General features: G+C 39.6%; 1 protein-coding gene across 2 annotated transcripts in view; it reads left to right on the top strand.

The window, feature by feature from the left end:
* The first annotated feature begins 1,524 nt into the window (after nt 1-1,524).
* The window catches only part of LOC120766480 (lachesin), a 41,148-nt gene continuing 21,964 nt past the window's right edge, over nt 1,525-20,708 (top strand). For both annotated transcript variants that reach the window (XM_040092022.1, XM_040092021.1), the window contains exon 1: nt 1,525-1,602. The gene's annotated coding sequence lies outside the window, so the exon portion shown is untranslated. The remainder of the gene's footprint in view (nt 1,603-20,708) is intronic.

Raw genomic sequence — 20,708 nt, 5'->3', positions numbered from 1 at the left:
TGAATTAAAAAGCGAGACTTTTCAAAACAGGAGAATTAAAACAAATCATTAAGCAAAATTAGGTTAGTTTAGAATACTGCAGCCTGCTTGAGGAACAAAGCTGTCGTAAAAGTTTTCGAACAGAAGATTTAACGGTAAATCGAACACGACTCGACGTTATAGCATTTAATTACTAGTGCTCGTAAGTGTGGTCCTCAAATGAAGTAAAACTAAGTCAAATATAACGGGTGAACCAAACAGACGTACTTCTTTAGAACAGCCTTACTGACAGATCATGCGTGTGTGGTGTCAAGCAGTCATGCTATTTTTGTTCAATATTGTTTGGGATTTCATCAAGACTTACGACTGAAAAACGTTCGCAAATTGTTATTGTTTATTACGAAACTTCCTGATCTGTTAAAAATGTGTTTCGTGCGCTTAGCTCAACTTATGATCAACATAATTGGCCCACAGGGCGTACAATTCGCAAAACCATCAACCATCTTGAGAACCTGCATTTCATTATTGGATAATATTCAACGGAATAGACCATTTCCAGCACGCAGTGAAGAAAAGAAAGCAGCCGTGGCTGGCAGTGTACAACTGGCAGAAACTCGGACTGACGTATAGAACGACTTCGCACATTTTACGTCGATTTTAAACCGAAAGCGCAAAAAATACAACTTGTGCAAGAACTGAAGCCGCTCGACCCTCACAAGCGACATTGCTTCGCTATGTGGGCGCTTGAAAAGTTCCGAGAAGATCCGACGTTTTCGAACCAAATTATATTCAGCAAAGAGGCCCATTTCTGGATTTTTGAGCCGGTGGAATCATCGATCCATATTTCATCAAAAATAAGGTCGGTGAGAACGTAACCGCCGTGATCTCGTCGAAATTTAGTTTCCACAAGACAGCACAACTTCTCACACATCGCATTATTCAATGGATTTATTGAGAGAACATTTGAGTAGATAACTTCACGATTTGGACCGGTCGATTGGCCACCAAGATCGTGTGATATTATCTTTTAGACCTTTTCTTGTGGGAATATGTAAAGTCTAAAGTCTATGCGGATACTCCGGCTTCAATTCAGGCCTTGAAAGAGATAATCTTCAAAAAGTAAATGCCGAGGTATGTTCTTTCGAATGATGATTAACACTTCCCATTAAATTTGAAGTTTCAGTGTTTTTTTCTTTAAAAAGTAGGGATGGATCACCCTTTATATACCCCAGGTGACATTTTTTTTGAAATAGGTTTTGATTTCTATTTCCCACAGGCAAGAATTCCCTGAATATAAATATTGTAGAAATATTGGAATTCTTATCTTCAGCTTTTAAAAAGCATGATTTTTCCTGATACAAATGGACCCTCAGTTTTCCTTATGAATATCAATACGAAAAAACTCCACAAATAGCAAACTTTAAAAAGAAATCACTTATTTTTGAGTATTGGAAAAACTGAAATTTTACTTGCAAAAGGCAGAGCCAAAAATTGCGTCGATTAGGTATACAATAAAACGTTGATCAAACCTATTTTTTATTTTCAGATTAATACCAAAATACCGTCGATGCAAATCAGCTGATTTCTACAATCATTAAAGCAAGACGTCTTCAGCATTACGAGGTAATTATAAACAACAAAGACATTTAATTTAGAATATTAAAAAAAATACTAATACAAAATTTATGAAAGCTCTATTATCATTCGAAAAACATTCTTTGGCATTTATTTTTTGAAGATTAACTCTTTCTCAAATGGTCCATCCGTTGAGTCAAATTTTCGACGAATCGCTCGAGCATTTCGACCAGTATTTATTCTTTGAAGATTATTTCTTTCTCAGACGGCTCGTATGATTCCAATTTTCGATAACTCGCTCGAGCATTTCAAATGGTAACCCTGATAACGTGTGAATGACACCCGTGATGTTTTGCTCCAAGGTATGAATCGAAGTGGGATTGTTCTTTATAGACTTTGGACTTTACATATCCCCACATGAAAAAATCTAACGTTGCGATATTATGGAGCGATAACGATCGCTATTGACGTTTAGGTTCACACTGGCAACATTTTGAAGAAATATGGTCCGATGATTCCACCAACTCACAAAGACAGACCAAACCATTGCTTTTTTCTGGATGAAAACTTTTGAATTCATTCAGGTTGCTCTTTCATTCCAAATGCGGTAATTTTGCTTGTTTATATAATTAAGTCAGAAATGAGACCTTATCGCTGAACAAAATCTGGCTCGACAACGTCGGATCTTCTTGGAACTTTTCGTCGCTCCGCTAAGCTCCTAGCCTTATACACATATTCTACTGCTTGGAAAACTAAATTCGTATCAAAAGAGAATACAAATATATTGTCTCGAATTTCTATATTCTCACTATTCACACACATCAACCCAAATGTAGTATTATAATAAATATAACGGTATATTTAGCTGCCATCTACTATGTGTGTATGTATGCGTATGAGTGTCTGCGCAATACAACCATTCACACACTCGGGTATTTCGTTCATTAAGTGCAAATCAACGGCATGTATTGCCACATGGGAACAATTTCAACAAGAATATGCATTTTTGCTTTTACAAAAAAAGCCTCGGAAAGTGAGCAAACAACAACAATAGCAAAAGTGGAGAAAGTAGAGAGGACACACACTAAAAGCTAAGGCTTAGTAGTCATTTAATGGGCTGCTGTGCTTTTTGTGGGCTAAAACAAAAAAAACACGTGGACACAAAGCACACAAATCTCATATGAGAGCAGCTGATTAACACACATGCAACAACAACAAAGGAAGTTATATTAACACATTGGAGTTTTTTGCTGTGCATTTGTATAACAGCGACTTAATTTTCCAACTAGGACAACAAATATAAACATCTTGCGCACACCAGCACACCCTGTATTTGGATTAAGGAAAACGAGAGTGTTTCGCCCGCGATTAAGTAGCTTATAGCATTATGAGAGGGCTAGCAAAATATTTGCAGAATAATTACTAAATAAACATTTGTGAGAGTTTATATTGGTAATACATAACAGTATTATGTATACATATATAAATAATCAATTAATTTTTTTTGCAAATCAATTGATTCATAATTATATCACTAACACGGCAATCATGGAAATAGCGAAACGAAACCGCGAATTTCGGCTTCATTGATTGTCATGTTTGCGCTCTGCTCTCTTGTCAAAAGTTTAGTAACAACAAAGTTAGCGAAACTCACTGATATCATAAGAGAATATCAAGCGTGTATATGTCATTTCTATCATTTCTATCACATTTAAAAGATATAATCGTTTCATTATGCCAGTCGTTTTGAGTTATACCAATTGTTTTTTTATACTCTCGCAACAATGTTGCTAACGAGAGTATTATAGTTTTTGTTCACATAATCGCGTTGTTTGTAAGTCCTAAAAACTAAAAGAGTCAGATATAGGGTTATATATACCAAAGTGATCAGGGCGACGAGTAGAGTCGAAATCCGGATGTCTGTCCGTCCGTCCGTCCGTCCGTCCGTCTGTCCGTCCGTCCGTGCAAGCTGTAACTTGAGTAAAAATTGAGATATCATGATGAAACTTGGTACACGTATTCCTTGGCTCCATAAGAAGGTTAAGTTCGAAGATGGGTGAAATCGGCTCACTGCCACGCCCACAAAATGGCGGAAACCGAAAACCTATAAAGTGTCATAACTAAGCTAAAATAAAGATATTAAAGTGAAATTTGGCACAAAGGATCGCATTAGGGAGGGGCATATTTGGACGCAATTGTTTTGGAAAAGTGGGCGTGGCCCCGCCCCCTACTAAGTTTTTTGTACATATCTTGGAAACTACTATAGCTATGTCAACCAAGGTCTACAGAGTCGTTTTCTTCAGGCATTTCCATATACAGTTCAAAAATGGAAGAAATCGGATAATAACCACGCCCACCTCCCATACAAAGATTATGTTCAAAATCACTAAAAGTGCGTTAACCGTTAACCGACTAATAAAAAACGTCAGAAACACTAAATTTTACGGAAGAAGTGGCAGAAGGAAGCTGCACCCAGGCTTTTAAAAATTGAAAATGGGCGTGGCGCCTGCCCACTTATGGACCAAGAACCATATCTCAGGAGCTACTAGACCGATTTCAATGAAATTCGGTATATAATATTTTCTTAACACCCTGATGACATGTACGAAATATGGGTGAAATCGGTTCACAACCACGCCTTCTTCCAATATAAAGCTATTTTGAATTCCATCTGATGCCTTCTCTGTATAATATATACATATATACACCAATGATGATAGCGGAATAAAACTTTACAAAAATACGGTATTTGAAAAATATGTAAATGACGTATAATGAAATCTCGATTATCACTTTATCATGCGAGAGTATAAAATGTTCGGTGACACCCGAACTTAGCCCTTCCTTACTTGTTTTTTTTTTAAGCTGAAACAGCTAGCTTGTTGATATGGAGAAAGATTGTTATATTTTTTCTATTCATTAGTCACTTATAGAAAAGGGAGTGTGATAATTTTTCGAAGAATGGTACTATTCTTCTCTTCTCATAATTTGTATATACGTAGTTATACAAATAAACCGCAAACACTACTAGAGCTATCTCAGCGAACCAATAAAACCTAATATAATAAAATAGGAAAGAGTCGAGTATTAATCATATAAAAGAAAAGTACTAAAAGTCCAAAAATTTTAAAGGCCGACTTTATCTAAAATATCAATACTTAAATGGCGCAAAGCGCTCAGCAAAAGTCGCAAACATTGCTTTAAGGCAAGATCAGGATCTTCTTCGTTATTGGCGAAGACATCGTTTACGCACCTCTTCTTCCTTTTCGCTGCTTGGCGGTCCTTCTCCACCTAGTCTTTCCAACGGAGTGGAGGTCTTCATCTGCTTCCCCCGGCAAGTACTAAATCGAACACTTTCAGGGCTGAAATGTTTCGAGTCTGACATTGTTGTTGGTGTTAATACTTCTTCCAAGAAAGACAAAACTATCTAAACCTTTAAAATTATGACGGTCAATAGTGACGCTCCACACTTGGCGAATGTGAAGGAGCGACTGCAGGCAACTGTAGGCAAAATACGACGGACTTTGAGGAGCGATTGGGGTCTCGGACGTCGTGCTGTCCGCACCATATATCGTGGCTTGTTTGTGGCCTGTGCCACTTATGGCAAAAACTCCTCTCAATCCAGCGTTGTATGATGCTTGCTTGTTTGCCTGTATGTCGCACCGTCTCTACGGATGCGATGCAGGTCTTGTTAGGTGCACCTCCTCTTGACCTGATTGTCATATAGCGGAATGACTGGATTTCCGACGACGATGTGGAGAGGGAGGGATATCTAGGGAGCAAGAGGCTCCTAGATGATAAGGTTAGGTGTAGGTGGCAAGAACGTTGGGACAATAGTCCTAACGACCGAGTGACGTACGAGTACATTCGGGACGTGGGGTTCGTTGTGGATAACCCAGACTTCAGATTTTGTCTGAGTCTAGGTTTCTTGCTTACGGAGCATGGGCCTCTGAATGCATTTTTGCATCAGAGGCACCTTTCGGATACGTCGGGGTGTTTTTGTGGGGCGGAGTCGGAAAATTGGTCGCATTTGATTGCGGAGTGCCCGATGTACTCGGACATTAGGGATTTGGGTGGTATGGGGATCAGCTGGACTGATGGACAATTAGATGTTAGTGGTGTGATCTCCACTAGTCGGAATACCGAACAGTTAGGGTCGTTTGCGTGTGAATTATTTAAGCGGCGAAGGCGGTTAGCTGGAAGTTAGGGTTAGTTTCTGTATGATTGGTGTGTGTAAGTGATGTGTGTATGGGGTCCAACCCCTGGCCACCAGTCCAGAGCCGTATGGAAGCTCACCTGGTAGTAGTTTCGGCTACGAGGTCTGACCGGAGACTTAATTCTGGTACCACGGGGACCAGGAGCCCTCCAGGAGTTCGCTCCAACCTGCTCGTGCGGACTGGCCCCTCTGGGAGTATCGTGGTGGTTGTGGTTAAAACCCAAATCGCGGGAAGAACTGACTTTGTCAGTTGAATGTGGAGTTGCATTGCAACCGGGTGCCGGACCCAAGGCACGGTAGAGGTTTTAGATGGGCCTCGAACCCTACCAAGAGGGTTAGTGTGTCCATCCCACACTGCCAATTGGTACTGAAAATGCTTAGCATTCTCAGGGCGCTGATCAACGCATTGATTTAATCCGCTGTGCTTTTGAGCGCCGTGGAGTAAAGCTGTCGTCAGCAGGTGCCCACGTAAAACACACCGGACGTTATCAATAGTGACGTGGGAGCCAAGTCGCGGGTGCGGCTTCTGTTTGTTTGATGACAGGCGATATTTCGTCTTGGCCTCATTCACTCCCAGGTCCATTTACTTTGCTTCAGGAAAAAACAGAACTACTTGCTGAGACCAATGTCGCCGCATCTTTTCATAGAATTTTCGAACATTACACGTGTCGAGCAGCTTGTCAAAGCTCTCTATACTCACGTATTTCGACATGCCTCTTTTTTTGTCTGCAAATACTTCACCTCTCTCTCTTCAGCTTTTGGTATCTATCCCATCCCGCAAGTGTTGTGGGCGATTGCAACGTTGCGAGGTAGGCAGTCTGTTTTTCCCCGCCGCGACACGGCACTGTTCTTTTGTAATTTCCGAAAACCAATGGTTTCGGCTGCAGCTGTACTTAAGGAGCTTGAAATGCCGTCCCACAGTTCAGTTATACCGAGTTGTTGACGAGTACTCTCAGAGAGCGGGAGTGCAAGTTGTGTAGTAAATCGCTCTGATGGCTATTGTGGTTGCAGCTTCTCATCGTCGAACCTTCCTTGTGTTTGTTGACGTGCGTTTTTCCTGCACAGAGGCGGGTGCGTATCTTGGCTGCAACAAGTTAGTGATCTGAGTCGATGTTAGGAGCTCGGAACGTACGCACGTCTAAAAGACTGGGGACATGTATTCCGTTTATCACAACATGATTGATCTGGTTGGTGATTTTTCGATCCGGAGACAGCAGAGTGGCTTGATGAATTTTCCTATGCTGGAATCTAGTACTGCAGGCGAAGTCGATCAGTCTCAACCCATTTGAGGATGCTTCCTCATGAACGCTGAAAGTCGGGTGCCACAGATGCCTTCTTTGCTGACCCTGGCGTTAAAATCGCAACTGGTACTCCTGGTAGTTGGGACGAAATGCACTCCTGGAAAGTATGACTAATGAGATAAGCGTGGCTCAACCGCTTCAAACCCACAAAATCTAAGTAATACATGATATTATTATAACAAAGCATTTAGCCTCTTCTCTGATTGTTGTCCAATGATGTACAAACGTAAGTATTATAAGCTTTAATGCGCTGCTTAAAAATATACTCATTAAATGTTTTTCCTTGACATACTCAAAGTGCTTTTTTGCCACAATACTTGTAAGCATATGTACATATGTATTCATATAAAAGTATATATTGAACAACCGACATTCATGGTTAGTGAGCAGAATCAAAATGCTAAAACACAATTTCGCTTTACTTTTTATAACAATTACCCTTTTGTAATTTTGAAGAATAATAGCTAGTAAGAGGCAAAGCTAAGAAGCTTAAACGCTTATACTGAAGTACATGCTAACGTACTTACTTGAACACATCAACGCTTGAGAACAAAATCTACCAAGGGTGAAGTGCGTGCGAGAATATCTCGAGCGAGTAATTTTTATTTAAAATTCTCTTGGAATTCTTTTAATCACAAGTGTGTGCAGAAAAACATAAGCATATGCGGATACAATAAGCAACATGCATATACCCAGTAGAAAATATCGCGAAAAGGAAATAGGCGCATTCGACTTTTTTGTAATGAGTTTCGTGACTAGTTGTGCGGCATACACTCTAAAAATTCAAATGAGGCAAATGTTAAATTTGAAGGCTTCAAAATTGAGAACGTGATTAAGATAAAAGATTAAGGAAATAAAAAAAAACAGATTAGAGATTAAAGACTAAGATTAAAAATTAAAGATTAAGATTAAAATTAACATTAAAGATTAAGATTAAAATTAACATTAAAGATTAAAGATTAATATTAAATATAAAGATTAAATATTAATTATTAAAAATTAAAGATTAAATATTAAAGACTATAGATCAGTATTAAAGATAAACGATTAACGATTAAGGAATAAGGAATCAAAATTAAAGGATAACTATTAAAGATTACAATTAAATGTGAAATTTAAAATTACACTTTAAAGATTGAGGATTGAATATTAAAAATTACGATTATAAATTAAATATTAAAGATTAACGAATAAAGAATAACAATTAAAGACTAAATACTAAAGATTGAAGGTCAGGGATTAAAAATTAAGGATTAAGATTAAAATTTACACTAAAAATTAAATATTATAATTAAGGATTAAGGATTAAACTTAAAGATTAAGATTACAACTAATAATAATTCTAAGATTAATATTAAATATTAAAATATGAAAATGAAATATTAAATATTAGGGATTAAGGATTAAATATTAAAGGTGAAAACTAAAGATTATAGACTAAGGATTAAAGATTCTGAGATACATTAAATATTAAAAACTAAGAATAAGATTAAAACTAACTTAGTACAAAGATTAAGATTAAGGATTAAAGATTAAATATAAAAGATTAAAGATTAATATTAAAGATTAAAGATACAAATTTAACAATAAAGATTAGGATTAAAGCTTAACATTAAAACGAAGATTAAAGCGTAAGCTTAATGTCAAAGATTAAATATTAAAAACGAACAATTAAATAGTAATTGATTATAAATAAGAAGTTGAAGAATAAAATAAGATTAAATCTTAAGACAAAATATTAAACAAATTGATTTTTCCGAGATATCAAATGAAGTCGTAAACTTATTTTTACTTTTAAATCTGAAAACAAATTAAGTACCAGTATTACTAGGTATTCCGCTTTTCAAATTCCTATGTAAAAGCAGTATTTAGTTGAGGATCGTGGAGTCGACACGCATCAATGTAACCCGAGAGACAAGCTTGATGAGACAATCTTCTGCCTGCTCAGAAGCTAAGACTGCTGGGTTAATGCTTGCAGCATACTTGCAGACCCCCATAGCCACTTAAAATGGGTTTTCACATAAATATACTCGTAGACAAATATGTCGACACACAATCCAACATACAATAAACAAAGCGGAACAGAGAGAGAAAGAGGAGGGAGCGTACAATGCAAGCTAGTCAACAATGTGGCGAATGCAAATGCAACTTTGAATTAATCGAAAGATAAGGGCGCAGCAAAGACGATACAACAGCAAGCAACAACAAATGCAAATAATACGAAAACAAAACACACATGTAATACAAATGCAAATGTTGGGGTAGCAACACTAGAAAATGGTGACCAAAGCGGAATGGTGAATGATTACAGAATGAGAGAGTTGAGGTGGGCTAAGGTAGGGGCGGCGAAGAGATGTAATATATAGGGAAAGCGAGAGATGAGGAAGGAGCTGTGAGGTTGATAGTGCTTAAGAGGTGTTAAAGGTGCAGAAAGCCGGCAGGATTTCTTTTTATAAACAATAATTCTAACGTAAAAGCTGATTTACAGACAGATATTTGAAAAAAGGAAGAAAATTACAAAAAATAGGCTTCAGAAAAGTGCACAAAAACTAAGCTGAAGTTAACGAAACGAAGTGCAGGGAAGTGCGGAAAGTTGAAGTGTCGCAAGGCAACCTAAGGCCTTTCGATACTGTAGCTTAATAACAATACAACACACAACAACAACAGGAATCACCACAAAAAGTGAAATAAAGCAATTTTACAACACAATCACTCTACAAAGGATGTGCAAAAGAATAATAACCAGGAGAAACACAGCAGACGACGTAAAATCCGGCAGAAAAATCAACGCAGTATGCCCACAGAGAGAACGAAGAAATGCTTTTAGGCAGCCGGCTGAGTTCCTTAGCGTAGCTGGAAAGTTTAGAAAGTAGAATGCAAGCAGTGTTAAGGAAAATACGGTTATTTAACTTGTTGTTACTTCACGCTGTGCCAAAGACTTTATTAGGGTGGTACTGCCAGAAAAATTTCAACAATTTTTTCATACCACCAAATTTGTTTTCTTTGTGCGGCTCAAACTTACCGTGCAGAATGACAGTTTATTAATTTTATGAATATGTTAGATTAAATGACTGATCAAACATCGCAAGTGCAGTTCTGTGAAGCCATAGAAAAGAAGAGCTCCTGTGTTCGAATCTATAACTTAGCAAAACGCTTAGTAGCCACCGCGAGTTCGGTGGGGGTCTGAAGATATCCGCTGAAAAGTGTTTTAGTCTCGACCTCCCAAGCACGGCACAATCAAGAAGGAAGTACTGAGTTGTTTCCACCTCATATCTTTCCACACAGCTTCTATATATGGCGTCTGGTAAGACCGCAGCCTTACAGCATGAACGCCAATAGCATGGCCTGTTAAAAGCCCCACAACTCGGGAGAGGCTAGCCTTACCAAGGACAAAAAGATCACTAGATCTACTACAATCGATCCAGGCCCAGCGCTTGCCAATCTTCCGTGAAGCTCAGCTATCTAGTAGTAGAAAACAGAGGGTTCGGTGTTCCTGCGACCACCTCCCATTCTACCGATAGCGGTTCTAAGGTGCCTTGCCTTGCTAGCTTATCAGCTTTGCAATTTCCTGCGATTCCGCTATGGCCCGGCACCCAAACCAGTCTTGTCACAAAGATACTCGATGCTATTTACATCTCGGTTAGCTAGTATCGCCGCTTTACTATCAGAGTAAATGGCCACTTCTTTGAAGTTAAGTAGTGACTCAAAAATCACCAACATGATCGAGGAAAGATGCGCAGTATTAGCTTGAATGTAGTCACTAGATCTTTGTTTTCAAAAAATCCAATCTTGGCTCTCATAGAATTGCTTTCGTGTAGTTAATAGACGCTTAGAGGCTCGTACTATGTTTCTGCTTGGTTAATGGTTGCAGTCGTACCTTTCTGAGCAGGTAGGCAGCAAGAGACTTCTCTGCATAATTTTCTTTTCTTTGGCAGATGCCCCAACGGCCACTACACTTTTAGGATCTCCTTTCTTCCCTACTTTGTAGCCATATAAGGTATAGTTCCGGCTGCCGCAATATTGTTGCCTTCCTGGAGCTTTCCTTAGGTTCTTAGCTCATTGAAAGCAGGGCTCTCTTCACGTAATAACTAGTTCCTTGTGGATTTTTTCCAGGAGAGATGGGCTGCATTAGCTCCGTTCAAGACCAGACTATTTGAGTGCTCCCAGTCAGGGTGATCGTGGATATGGTTCGCAGGGCACCTTGATCCTGCCTTTTTTGTATCACCATAGTCTTCTTTTTCTACCATGTGATCAAATTTGACCCGGACTGATAAAAAAAGAGCTGCACTTTTACGTATTTAAATACAAATTTATATTATTGCCTTTGAAATAGGGGAAAAAGTACATACGAGCTGAGCCAAATTATTCATGTCCGTATATCTGTCCATATATACGCGAATTAATTCCTCAGTCTTTGAGATATCGATATGTAATTTGGCACACCTCCTTTTCTTCTCACGGAGCTGCTCATTTGTCGGAACGGCCGATATCGGACCACTATAACATATAGCTGCCATACAAATTGAACGATCGGAATCAAGTTCTTGTATGTACAACTTTCACATTTGACAAGATTTATTAACAAAATTTGTTATATGTTATTTTCTAAGGCAACAATGTAATCTCCGAAGAAATTGATCAGATCGGTTAACTATAGCATATAGCTTCCATACAAACTGAACACATAGTTACTAACAGAAATGCACCTGTGAAGGGTATTTAGCTTCGGTGCTACCGAAGTTAACGTTTTTTCTTGTTTTTGTTTTTTAATAAACAGGCTCATGTTGTTGAGGGTATAAATGCTGGGGTTACACAAAAACTAACATTTACTCTTTTACGCCACTTTTTTTACACCCTTCTGCGTACATTTCACTTTTCACATTATCAATGTCGTAGTTGTTGTAATTGTTATTGTTTTAATTGCTTGCGAACGTTGCTGTCGACACTTTTTTCTGGTTCCGGGCGCCCAACATAAATTACTACTTAGCTGTAGAGCCGCTAAGCTCAACGCTATGTCGTTGCAACAATGCGCCACCATCTTTGTTGTAGCTATTTCAATTATCTTGTTGTTGGCAATTGCCTTACGTTGTTGTTTTTTTTTTTTTCTTTTTTTGTTGAGATGCTTACACGAGCTTTTATATAAAATTTTAAGTTTTTTTTTAATGTTTCTACTTTTTCTTAGCGGCCTTTTGCTATTGTGTCTCCAAAATGCTTGTGTCGCGCACGAACTCGCGCCGGCGCCAGCATACACTTCCCGTTCCCCTGCCGCATTCCGGGCGCTTAGTAAAGAGCAGCGGCATTTTTTGTTCGCAATCGCTGCATTTTTTCGCTCCACATTCTTTTGCATTGTTTTCAATAGCTCGTGATGTTCTTGTTGTTGTTGCTGATTTTTACATTTTTGTTCTTGTTGTTGTTTTCGCTATTGTTAGCTTTGTTGGGTTTTTTTGCTTCTCCGTTCTTTCATTGTTGTTGCTGTTTTGGTATTACTGTCGTTGTTGTTGTTGTTGTTCTTATTATTGTTACTACTGTTGTCGTTGTTATTGTCTCCACTTCGTGTTTCTTTGCGTTTGCATTTTTTCATGCTGTCATTGTACTTAATGTTGTTGTTGTCATTGCTGTTAATATTATTGTTGTTGTTTTCGTTGTTGCTGTCGCTTCATCTACGAACAATTTGTTTACACGCCATCCTGCATGCTGCCAACAAGAGTCGGCGATACAATTATCGTAATTGTTCTTTGTTGCCATGACTTTGTGTTGTTGCCGTTGTTGTTGTTGTCGTTGTGTTGTTGGCAATCGAGATTCTTCTTTCTAGTTGTTGCTGTCACTTTTTATTTTGTTGTCTCTCATGCCTTTATTTTCCTATGCCGCTCTGTTGCCAAAGTAAGTGCTTTGCTCCTAAAAGCACGCTAACATTTTTTTCCACTTTCTTTTTGCGACATTGCAAACAAATGGCATTAGTGTTGTTGCAGCTATTGTTGATTTTGCTGCTCATTTGCCATTGCCCAACATAGTGGTGCAGCGAAAACAAAAGTACGGTGCATATAAGCGGGAGGAGGAGAATGTATGGATGTGTCTATGTATGTGCGTGGAAACAACAATAGCAACAAATACAACAAGTATTACACACACATATGCTTTGCGCCTGCATTGCTTCTCGGTTGGTGTGAAAATGCGTCGCTTAACGCCAACTTCGCCGACTGCGACGCCGGCGGCGACGCTGGCAGCAAATCGGACGTGGCCCGAGTAATTGAGGCGCGCACGACCTGTGCACAACTTGCCCTTTGCCATTGTCCCTGCAGTTGTTACTCATTCGCACGCCTTTGTTGTCGCTATTCTTGTTATTGTTGTTGCTGGCATTGCACTTAGTTGCACGTGCTTGGCGGAGGCCAACACCAGCCAAGCCTAGTCTACCAGCCAGGCAGCCAAGCGCTAAACATAACTGCAAGCACGCGTGCATTTCTCTTTCTCTCTCGCCCCCTCGCTCTGAGTGTGTGTGTATGTGTTTGAGTGTGCCTTGCAGTGTTTATTTTAATTTAAATAAATGAGCTTAAGCAGCTGCGCACACAGCCGCGCACAAACGCACACACACACGCACAGGCATAATCATTTGCAAACAAATATGCTGTCACACAAAACAAGTTGACAAACAGTTTGCACAAGCCGGCCAACAACAACAACAACCAAAACACATGCATACACACCTTCGCATATGGTCGGGCAGCCTGCATAAATGCACGGGAATGCTCGTGCAGCTGCCGACACGGCGACAAAAAGCACTTGCAAGCTTGGCTGGCTTTGCTTGCCTACTTTTAGGCGCGCACACACGCCGCCCACTTGACGTTGGTGCTCATTTCGCTGGCTGCTTGACTAGTTGGCGCTTTGTTGTTGTTGTTGTTGCATACGCTACCGGTGTCATTGTCAGTGTTACACAGTCTTTTATTATTCCATGTACTTTGCCATTGTTGCTGTTATTGTTGGTAGACAGTTTACTTTTCGTAGACAGGCCTTTGCGCCACACCGACTAAGCGCTGCAACGGCGTTTGCTCGGCAGCATTGCTCTTTTGGCACAGTGGTGCAAGAAATTAATTGCAGCAGTTCACTTAGGTGATTTTCTGGAAGCTGCCCAAGTCATTGGCATCAACGGGGATTTGGCTGATTTAGAGCCGCAGTGCTGGGCTCCGTAGTTGGGTTAGAGAAAGCAAGCCACGCTTCTGCGAGATGTTGTATGTAGAAATTTGTCGGAAAATAATTATTGCAATAAACAATATTTTTTAAATTTTATTTGAAATTAAAAAGTGGTTGCCATATTTATGCAATTAGGCAGTTGTTAAATGAGAGTTGTTTAACATTCCACGTTAAGACGTTCAACGTATTTGATTTATTTAAGTTTATTTATTAACTAAAAAGCAATACGTAGTTGCCACCTATTTTAAAAAGTATTTGAAAATAAATAATAAGTTTAAAATTGTCGAACTTAATTACGTTCTATACAAATGTATGTATGTATTAAAAAAAAATAATGGAAAATAAATTTTTACACAGAGGTTGTCACATACATATGTACATTTAATTTAAAAAAAGTTATTAATACTCAAGCCTCTTTTACCTCCGAAAATATAAATGTGGAGTTGCCACCTGTTACTATTTAAAAATAAATGATTGGTGAAAATATTAACTTAAAAAGTTTACAGAGTTGCCACCTGACACAAAATAAAAATATTATTCTTCTTCTTTATTGGCGTAGATACCGGTTACGCGGTTATAGCCGTGTTTACAACAACGTGGCAGTCATTCTTCCTTTTTGCTGTCCGGCGCCAATTGGAGATTCCAAGCGAAGCCAGGTCCTTCTTTACCTGGCCTTTCCAACGGAGTGGAAGTCTTCCTCTGCGAGTACTGCGTCTAATATTCTCAGAGCTCGACATGACTTAGCCAGAGTAGACGCTGTCTCTCAACTCGGTGAACTTTGTCAATATTCAATATTATTTCTGATTCTTCTCGTACAGCTCATCGATCCATAGATAACCATAAATTTCGCAGAACCTTTCTCTCGAAAACTGGTAAGGCCGACTCATCAGATGTTGTCATCGTCCATGTCTCTGAACCATATAGCAGAAGGGGGATGATGAGAGACTTGTAGAATTTGTTCTTTGTTCGTCGAGAGAGGACTCAATTGATTAACCAGTCCGAAGTTGCAGTGGTCGTCATCAAAAGGCGGGTCTCTCATCCGAGTCTGCTTTAATCTTTTCATTGGTTGTGCTTTTTTACGTGTCTGGTCCTAAATCCGGCGCACAACCCTGGAATGTTCCGTCTTCTCAGTTTAGCTCTAGAGAATACTTGGTCTAAGTCGTAAGCTGCTTGAGGCATATGTAAAATAAATATTAATGTTAATAAATTAGAATGTGGATAAAAATTTTAAATCTTTTGAAATATTAAAGTCTACGCACAAGAATTAATAGCGTTGCCACCGTTAATAACTTTCTAAAAATTTAAATTTAAATATAAAGAATCGAATAAGAGTTTGAAATTAGTGGTAATCACATCGCTTTTTTCGATGAGGTTTTAAAGATCAAAATATGGCCGCTAAGTGTTGCCACCTTGTTTGAAATATAAAAAGTAATAATTCATCAACGAAAGTTTACTAACAAATGGTTACAAAAACTCACTAATTTTCCAAAGCTTTTTCCAAAGTATTAATTCTAACAAGGTTGCCACCTTTTAATTTTTAAATTAAGGCGTTACTTTAATTATAACAAAGAAATAAAATTGGTTTTATTAAAACATTACTACAAAAATATAACAAAATGGTGTTGCCACCTAATTAATATAAAATATTGAATTAAAGATAGAATTTCAAAAATATGCATAGAAACATTTCTTTTTAAAAAGTTGGTGAATCTTCCTTAACCTCGTCGTCAGATATCACGGAACCCTAGAATCAAATCTTATCGTCAACATTAGGTCTTTCGGTTTTCTCAGTCTTATAGATAACTTCAAAACATATCATGGATTTGTGACCACGCCGGTTTTGATTCTTACATGAACTACAACCTTAAAGAAATTTGTATCAGTTTTTGAGAAAGTATTCCAGTTTCTTCAATACCTCGGGTAAGTAAAAGTAGGGTGTTCTTAAAAAAGGTGCTTAGTTATTATACAAACCCAACGACGGCTCTAAACTGGTACTAAACCTGCCTCCTATAGACCTCTTCACTGAAAGCTGTGCAGCAAAATCGGCGAGTCGAGCACTGGCCGAAGGAGAATTTCCACATAGGACCTTCGGGCATAGCTCAGTGGGTAAGGGCGGTTTGGCAAGTACCGACTACATGATCCCACTGGCTGGCGTAAAGGTATGTTACAGGGTTTGTCCGGAAAGTAATAGGACTGAGTCGATTCAAAAAAAATTATTGCTAAAACACACCACTTAGTGCTAAAGCCATGCTGGGTAAGCCTGACCATATCAAACTTAGCTGCGCAGATTTCCCGATTTTCACACAGAATTTAATCGCGTACCTCTGCTCTTACGAACGCTGTTTGTTCTGACTCTCCAGGTGCTCGGATACAACTGACTAGCCGCTCGTTCATTAGCTAGTAACGCCCTCTACCGAATCCAGTCGGTGAGCGCACGCTGAGAAGTACAGTCGCGGTGGAAGAAAATCAGTTACTATACCTTTCTTTCCTGACCCCTGTTGATACGCGTAAATCTTTAAATTTTAAACGGATAGCTCGAAAATGGAGGGTGGAGTTGGTGTGGGGATATACAGTCCAGAGTTAGGCATAAGGCAGCATTTTGAGTTGCCTGACCACAGCGGTATATTTCAAGCTGAGGTCTTTGCTTGCCTAAGCCGTGAAGAGTGGTGCACTTGTCCCATGTTGGCAAGACTACGTTGTGGGCATCTGGGGTCCACACGGTATGATACACTGAAAGAGGTACCAATAGTGATGCCACAGAGTCTGTTGAAGTGGGCCTCAAGCGCACGCAGCCTAAAGAATGACTACTCCTCATAGACCTAGAAACTGAACTCCATCTGGTACCGCAAAGGACCAAAACTGGTCTATACGTGGCTCATAGGCCTATCAGACTAATCTAACCTACCCTCACCATTATATGGGAAGTGGACGGGATTATTAGCCTATTTCATTCAGTTTCATACTGTCGATAGGAGCTCTTTAATATTGGTGCTAGATGAATTTAGTTATTGTAGCTTAAGTGGCTTAAGAGATATATGTATGCATCCAACTTATTAGAGGGCGGCCACGTCCATACTTTTTCAAAAAATTTTGCCCCTTCCCACTGCGATCCTCTCTGCGAAATTAGTTTTGACGCTTTGTACGTTTTCGATTAATGGCGTTTTGTAGGCGTGGCAGGAGTCCGATTACGTCCATCTACGAACTCCTCCTTATTTTTTTGCCAAAGAACATGTATACCTAGTTTCACCGAGATATCTTGCGATACGTACAACCTTTAGGTGAACAAAACAATTATACTCTGTAGCAACATGTTGCAAGAGTATAAAAAACTGAAAATAAATTAGAGTAATGATAGAGTTATGAACCAAGATCAACTCAGCGACGAACCAAGATCATTTTTGTTCGAAGAATCCTATCCGTCGCAAGGTTTAAACGATTTCAATCAAATAAGATGCATTAAAGTTCTCTTAGTCACAATTTCGTTCGAAACTCCACCCCACAAAGTCATTGGAACTCCTTGCAGTGCAGATATTTCACAACCGAGTGATGGCTAATGAATTATGACAAGAACTATCAATTACACCAAAATTTTATGCTGAGAGTTCTTCATTTTATTTCCCTTTTGTACTTAAACAAAACAAAGAGCTTAAATAATTTGCTCTTGCGAAAAGTAAATATACTCAAATCTCCTTAAAACTAATATGCACTTAAGGGCAGACACACCACCGAAGTGGGCCACAAGCATTTACACGAGTGTACCAACTTTTATATCTCGTCTTACGTCACTGTATACAATTGAGGTTAGGTTGAAGCAGCCTGCATGGCGCCCACAATCTCGAGCGCTCTCTCAACCACCCTCTCAGCCCCTCCGCAACTCTCGTTGTATCACTACACTTGTTATTCTATACACTGTGTACTCTAGCGCTCAGCGTTGATTTTTCGCCCCCTCTTTTGTGCTTCTTTGTGCCGATTCCTCTTCACACGTTCTGTGTGCCAATATTTTAGTTTTTCTAGATTTTTTGCAGATTTTGATCAGAGTTATCAATAAAAAAGTTTAACTCATTCCCGAGTCGCTCGTCGCTTTTAATGCATTTTAAAATTTTCAAGAAAGCACCGAAAAATATTCACTTTAGATCGTTAAATATTTTCAAGCTAGCTCGTGGGTACAGAATATGTGAGTCTCAGACTCCAAAAAGCCGGACGAGTCGAACTTCCAAGGCAATATCGGCCCAGCCGCACGAATCAAACTCTTCCAATAAGTATTGAATGAAAAAGACCCATTTCATTGAAGTGCAGAGTTCGAGTACGAGACCAGTGCTACAGAGATTGGCCTGCAACCGATCGACTACCATAAAATCGAGTTGCAAACACTAGTCGTAGTAGTTCTTTTCTTCTTCTGTATTGACGTAGACACCGCTTACGCGGTTATAGCAGAGTTAAAAACAGCGCGCCAGTCGCTTCTTCTGTGGCGCCAATTGGAAATTCCAAGCGAAGCCAGGTCCTTCTCCACCTGCTCTTTCAAACGGAGTTGAGTTCTTCTTCTTCCTTTGCTTCCACCGGCGGGTACTGCGTCGAATACTTTCAGAGCTGGAGCGCTTTTATCCATTCTGACGACATGACCTAGCCCGCGTAGCCGTTGTCTTTTAATTCGCTGAACTATGTCAATGTCGTCCTATAACTCATACAGCTCATCGTTTCATCGAATGCAATAATCGACGGTGCTAATACGCAACGACCAAAAATCTTCCGCAAAGCCTTTCTCTCGAAAGCTTGTAACGTCAACTCATCAGATGTCGTCATCGTCCATGCCTCTGCATCATATTATATATCAGGAGGGAAATAAGGGCTGTCTTATAGAGTTTGGTTTTCGTTCGTCGAGAGAGGACTTTACTTCTCCATTGCCTTCTCAGTCCGAAATAGCACCTGTTGGCAAGAATTATTCCACGTTTAAGTTCAAGGGTGACGTTGTTGTTGGTGTTAATGCTGATTCCAAAATTAATGAAACTGTCAAAAGTGACATGCGATCCAAGTTGCCAATTGAAAGACTGTTCGATTGATAACAAGAGATATTTCGTATTGTCCTCATTCACAACCAGACCCATACGCTTCGCTTTCTTATCCAATCTTTAGATAGCAGAACTAACTGCGCGGTTTTTTTGTCAATGATATTAATGCCATCAACGTACACCACCAGCTGTACTCTCTTATAGAAGATTTTACGCCGTCTACTTAGCTCTGCAGCTCGTATTTTTTTCTCCAGCAATAGATTGAAGAAGTCAGCAGTCGCCTTGTCTGAAAACTCATTTGATATCGAAGGGCTTGGGGAGGTCCTTCACGATCCTGACGGAGCTTTTGGTATTGCTCAATGTCAGTTTACGCAACCGTAACTGAGGCAACCTTTGGGAGATTGGCAGCAGTTCTCTACACTTTAAATTATATCCGTTGTGAAATAAAGCCAGTAAGTGCGAAATCTTCTTACCAACTTTAGCCTCAAACTGATTTGTGTTTAAAATTTTGACATGAAGTAATATTGGCTCGGATCAAGTTAGTTTTAGTATGTATGTAGCCAGATATAGTTGAAACAAATAGTTCGATAAAACGGCCTCTCCAAAGGTACCCTATACTCTCTATCTACAATCTCCATGTCAATTAGTCTCTTTGTTCTCTGTGAATCAAACAAAACATTCTTACAGCTGAAGGAGATCGATGTTTGAGGCACTCTTTTCCAGTCATAGCACAAAATGTGCCACGCGAAACTCTAAAATAGTCGCTTTCGAATCCAACTAGCCCTGTATTTTGCATATGCACGTGTTCTGTGCTTGTACTTGTGTATCTTCCTCTTGCTCATTTGGATGTCCTTTCCTTTGTTTTCCACGACTATGTACTTTAACTGTTTTGTATTTTTGCATTTTCAACTCACACACTCATACATTCGACTAACATACGGACGTGCTAATGGTAAAGGCGTTGTCTTCCACCGCACAGGTTATAGTATTTACTCAAAGCGATGCGCTGGACTGCCAATCCAAAGACTGCGATGAAAGCAAATGAGCAGTAGACACCACGTCTGTTTGTGGATGATGCAGCGGCCGTAACCAGCGATAATGGCGGCAGCTCGCAGCTTGGCAACCAGGCAACCATGGGAGCCGACAAGTTATGTGCAACCACCGGCGTGGCTGCATTCTCGACTGTCAGCCTATCAACCTGCCGCCTGCCGCTCGGTCTCCAAACCTTACCTCGCTTGTTCTCCAATCAAGCCTTACCTCGCTTGGTCTCCATCCAAACCTTACCTCCAGAAAGCTATCCTCATATTTAACTCCCTTTCTTCTCTAGCTTCTTGTACAACACCTCGCTGATAGTTTTATCCTGCCCGCCAGGACATGCAAGTGTCGGGGATTTTCAGCCGCAGCTAAGCTAAATTGCTTTGTCCTTTGCTTTGGCTGCTGTCACAG

Source organism: Bactrocera tryoni, chromosome 1, assembly GCF_016617805.1.
Source record: "Bactrocera tryoni isolate S06 chromosome 1, CSIRO_BtryS06_freeze2, whole genome shotgun sequence".
Lineage (NCBI taxonomy): Eukaryota > Metazoa > Arthropoda > Insecta > Diptera > Tephritidae > Bactrocera > Bactrocera tryoni.
Note: the sequence above shows the minus strand (reverse complement) of the source record. Positions and strands in the feature narration are given on the sequence as shown.